The sequence below is a fragment of the Moschus berezovskii genome, chromosome 2, assembly GCF_049115385.1.
Source record: "Moschus berezovskii isolate FMDL1 chromosome 2, NW_MosBer_1.0, whole genome shotgun sequence".
In the NCBI taxonomy this organism is placed as follows: domain Eukaryota; kingdom Metazoa; phylum Chordata; class Mammalia; order Artiodactyla; family Moschidae; genus Moschus; species Moschus berezovskii.
The window spans coordinates 55653947-55659409 of record NC_142461.1 but is presented as its reverse complement, the minus strand read 5'-3'; the positions used below and the strand labels follow the sequence as shown (position 1 = coordinate 55659409).

Sequence of the window (5463 nt, the reverse complement as noted above, 5' to 3'; positions counted from 1 at the left end):
TGATTTACATAGTTATAATTTATCACTTTATCTTAGCAGGAAGAAGAAAATTATCAGTGTCACAGTTATGTGTACAAGACATTAGTGTGTAGAGACTAAAGTCTACATGTGTTACCAATAAACACTATACTTTTATCTCCTTGAGAATATCTTAGCATTTTTTCACTTGTGATATTAATTTGTTAGTTTCAATCTTAGAATTAGGGTTGGTTCAAAGTGGAAAAACAAAAGAATTCTGAGAGGCACCTCACACCCATAAACCATTATTCATGGAAGATGATATATTCCCAACTGAAAATAGATGTCCTAGATTTTAAGCATTTACAAAAACTCATTAAGAATTATCATAAGCTTCCATAATTTAGCCTCTTGTGTGTCTAGCTCCCTTTTCATCTCTTTTAATCAAATTAGAATAGATAATCTATAGTATCAAGAATTTCAAGGTTTAAAGGAAACCTAGGTAACAACCTTATGAGTTTTTAATTTTTATTTTTAAATTAATTGATTCTAAATCAAATGATTAATCAAGAATAAAGATGGAAATTTAGTTAGCATTGTTTTTTCCCCTAGATTAAAGACCAACATTGGGCCGAAGAACTAAATGGTCCTCTTGTTACTTACTCAGCTGAATTCATTTTACTCACCTAATTGCAGGAAAAAGCAGCTGGAGAACTGTAGAGGCAGAGCACTGCTCGGGAGCATACGCTGTGGAGGTGACTTGCCATTAACAGTGAATTACGTCTCAGAGATGGAGCCACACAAACAGTAACTTCTGACATATTAACCTCACTTGATGGATTGACCTGATCTCTTAGTGTTTCTCACATTAATGAAAGTTTGGTTTGTTGAAGCTAGTGGAGAGAGAGTCCAGGGGTTTACATTTTTGATTGTCTCTAGTGAGAAGCCTACTCATGCAAAAAATGAGAAAGTGAGAACAGTGTCTCTTCTAACAAAGTGCTAAGGAAGGCCTAAAGGGTATTCATGGATATTGTACCCATACTGTTTTTGGAGAAGTGGCCTACATGGGACAGGATTTTTCATGTTTAATGATAAATGGCAATGAGAAAAAAAATCTATATACATGGCACCATACAAACCTGAACAAAATATTAGAAGTAGAACATAGGACACAAAATAGAGTGTTCAAAAGATTGATTCCAGAAAGCAGTTGAAAATACTATTCCTAAATAAATTGCTCTTGCAAAGAAATGAAAGAAAACATAGACTAATTGAAAGAAGAATTGATAAAGCAATAGAAAGACATGAAAAATGATTTCACAGGGTTATGAAAAGAAATAGGGAGTTTCCCGGGAAAGGCGGTGTAAGGGGAAGAAGTTGTAGGATGGGGGCAGGAGTGAGGAGGAGGGGAGAGAGAGGGGGAGGAGGCCGCGGCGGGGCAGGGCGGGGACTGCCTGCCTGCCCGGGTTGCGGAAGTGGTAGCCGCTGACCGAGCCTGCTTCTCTCTCGCTACTGCTTAGGCTTCCCGGCTCCCCCGGAGACGGAGAGGGTGGCCCAGCCGTGGATGGTCAGATAGCTTCTACCTCCCGCCGCCCACCCCTGGCCCCAACCGGCACGGAGCCGACGGCGGCAGCAGCAGCAGCAGCCCCAGGCGAGGAGGAAGATGGCGGGACGGCTGCCGGCCTGTGTGGTGGACTGTGGCACGGGGTATGCAAAACTAGGATATGCTGGAAATACGGAACCACAGTTTATCATCCCTTCCTGTATTGCTATTAAGGAGTCAGCAAAAGTGGGAGATCAAACTCAAAGGAGGGTGATGAAAGGTGTTGATGACCTAGACTTCTTCATTGGTGATGCTGCTGCTGCTGCTAAGTCACTTCAGTCGTGTCCGACTCTGTGTGACCCCATAGACGGAAGCCCACCAGGCTCCCCCGTCCCTGGGATTCTCCAGGTAAGAACACTGGAGTGGGTGGCCATTTCCTTCTCCTCATTGGTGATGGAGCAATAGAAAAACCTACATATGCAACAAAGTGGCCAATCCGCCATGGTATAGTTGAAGATTGGGACTTGATGGAAAGGTTTATGGAGCAAGTGATCTTTAAATATTTAAGGGCAGAACCTGAAGATCATTATTTTCTTTTGACTGAACCTCCACTGAATACTTCAGAAAACAGGGAATATACTGCTGATATAATGTTTGAGTCCTTCAATGTTCCTGGCTTGTACATTGCTGTACAGGCCGTTCTTGCCTTAGGTGCATCTTGGACCTCCAGACAAGTAGGAGAACAGAGGTTGACCGGTACAGTAATAGACAGTGGAGACGGTGTCACTCATGTCATTCCTGTGGCTGAAGGGTATGTGATTGGCAGCTGTATTAAGTACATTCCAATCGCAGGACGAGATATAACATATTTTATTCAGCAATTGTTGAGAGACCGAGAAGTAGGAATTCCTCCAGATCAATCCTTGGAAACTGCTAAGGCAGTGAAGGAGCGCTATAGTTATGTCTGCCCAGACTTAGTAAAAGAATTTAACAAGTATGATACAGATGGATCAAAGTGGATTAAACAGTATACTGGAATCAATGCTATCTCAAAGAAAGAGTTTTCCATTGATGTTGGATATGAGAGATTCTTGGGACCTGAAATTTTTTTTCATCCAGAGTTTGCTAACCCAGACTTTACCCAGCCTATCTCAGAAGTTGTAGATGAAGTAATTCAGAATTGTCCTATCGATGTCAGACGTCCTCTCTACAAGAATATTGTCCTCTCTGGAGGTTCAACCATGTTCAGGGGCTTTGGACATCGCTTGCAAAGAGATTTGAAAAGAACTGTAGATGCCAGGCTGAAATTAAGTGAGGAATTGAGTGGTGGTCGATTGAAGCCAAAACCTATTGACGTACAAGTCATTACACACCACATGCAATGATATGCAGTTTGGTTTGGAGGATCTATGCTGGCTTCCACACCTGAGTTCTACCAAGTATGCCACACCAAAAAGGATTATGAAGAAATTGGACCTAGCATTTGTCGTCACAATCCAGTGTTTGGAGTCATGTCGTAAAATTGGCTTCATAGTTATTGGGGTTAGGGAGATGGGGAAGAAATAGTCTTTATGATTACCTGTTTTGTCTGGATGGCTGGTTTTAAACCTGACTTGAAATAATAAGACCAAACATTAATTATACAGGAATATTTTAATAAGTATATCAACATGCGAATGTAGAGGAGAGTCAAAATGATTAAGTGTTTTTCTTTAGATTGAATATTTGAATCTTGCGTGTATCAAAAAGAAGTGGGTTTTAGTTCTTTCTGTGCCCTGGTATTTTGTATATTATTGAATTATCCAAGATTTGATGGGATTTATCAGTATGTAGATAGCTCTATAATGCTTGAATTGTACACTTTGAAGTGTGTGCAATGCAAGAGCTTGTTTATATTTCATACTTTTTATACTTTGAGGAAAAAAGTCAAAGAAAAACTAGTATTTGAGGGTAAAAAAAAAAGTGAACAAGCAAAAGATAAATACAAAAAATAGCCTGTGAGACTTGGCGTACACACACACTCATGGGATTCCAGTTATTATGAAGTGCTTCCACCGTCCTGTGCCCTCCAATGGTTTTCTTTGCAAGTGATTTTGGAACTAAGAAGCTAGTGTCTTGGATTAACTGATGCCTGCTAGTGCTTTCTGATTACTCGCATTCTGTTTTCTCGCTCTAAAGGAAAAGTAAAGACAAGACTGTTGGACCAGTGGGGAAAAAAAAAGAAAAAAAGAAATAGGGAAATAAAGACATTAACAACTTAAACACATTTACATGTAAAAAGATGAAGAATGGATATGCAAAAAGAAATAAGCAAACAGCAAAGTCAGCGAACTAAATCACAAGAGATGAAATCAACAGAGAAAAGGGAATAGACATGGTCGGAGGTGGAGGGGAGATGATAAAATCTGTATGTTTGCAAAAGAAATCCAGACAAATTAAATGGACACAAATTCACAAATAAAATAATATTTTTTTTATGTAATGAGAGAAATGTAGTTAGTCTAAAGGAAATCACTTTATGTATGATAAAGATCAATTACAAGGCACTTCTTGGTAAAATTTTTGAACTTCAAGGCAAAAATATCCATTTCTGTGAGCGTTCAGACTGTGCAGCAGGTCAACAGAAAGAAAATATTTAAAAACACAAATGCAAGCTTATTGCAGCTAGAAGAGAGTTTAAAATATAGACAGTATTGAAGAAAGAGGGCATGCTGAGAACTGTGTGAATGGTCAATTTACAAACAAAATTAACAGCAAGATGTTCCTACACAGTCAAGAGTTCAAGATTTTTCATCAACAGTTTTAGGGGTGCCACTTATATTGTTGTATATATGGATGGACTTCTGAAAGCACAGACTCCCAGATTGGTGAGTCGGCCTTCAAAATAAAAGAAATAAAAGCAGTAGGAAATGATCCAGTTAAACAAAACAAATCAAAATACAGATCTAATAAAAGAAAAAGTCTAAAATTTAATAGTTTGTCTAGAAAATAAATGCTGTAGGATATTAAATATTATTATACAAAAATCACAAGTCATGTTTCTATAACAAAAAAGTGAAATAATTAAGCACAGTTTAGGAAAAAAATAATTATTATGGACAGGGAGAGAAGACATTAACATAACCACTGAACATTTTCTTTTTTAAGTAAGAAAGCAGAAAAACTAGATTAGTTTAGGAACTAATCTTTTATAAACAATAAAAGAGATCACTCCTTGGATTAATCAAGAAGAGAAAATATTAGTACATACATTTGTAATTAGGAATAAAAATGCATAATCACAGAGGAAAATAAAAAGTATTATATTAAAGTGATTTATACTGCTAATATGAAGAAATGAAGTGAAAATTTGGATAAATATATCTAAATTCTAGAAAAATATAGATTTTAAAAATTGACTCAAAACCCAGACATTAAGTAGAACTGTATCTGGTTTAATACTCTTTATGTATAAGCTCCTAAACAAGTGAAACAAATCAAATTTTCAAGTTTATATATTGAAACAAATAAATTTTCTGTTTAAATAATATTAGAGCACAGAAAACAGAAGAAAACATTCCACATGTTTAGAAAGATGAGAAAACTTTTAAATCTGAACAATATAAAAGAAAGCATAAAAATTTTATAAACAAAATATTAGGTAATAAATTCCAGCCTTATACCAAAATCATTGTCACCTGGTCCTATCCTTATCCTGCTATCCCTGAGAGTTATATAATGCTGTAATAATAGTGAATACATTATTGCAATTCATCATATTAAAAACTTAAATGAGAAAAACAATATTATTAAATTTTTAATCCACAAAGATATTTGATAACATTGAAAATTGTCCTGTCAAAACTCATTAGTGAAATAGAACTAGAAAGATTTTTTTCCTAAAGGGAAATATTATGTTTAATAGGAAACAATAGGAACATTTTCTTTAAAGGCAAAACAACATAAGAATGTCAGTCTTCATC

General features: G+C 36.5%; 1 pseudogene; it reads left to right on the top strand.

The window, feature by feature from the left end:
• Window positions 1–1958: 1958 nt before the first annotated feature.
• Window positions 1959–3552, top strand: LOC129537837 (actin-related protein 3 pseudogene; annotated as a pseudogene).
• The last annotated feature ends 1911 nt before the right edge of the window (window positions 3553–5463 follow it).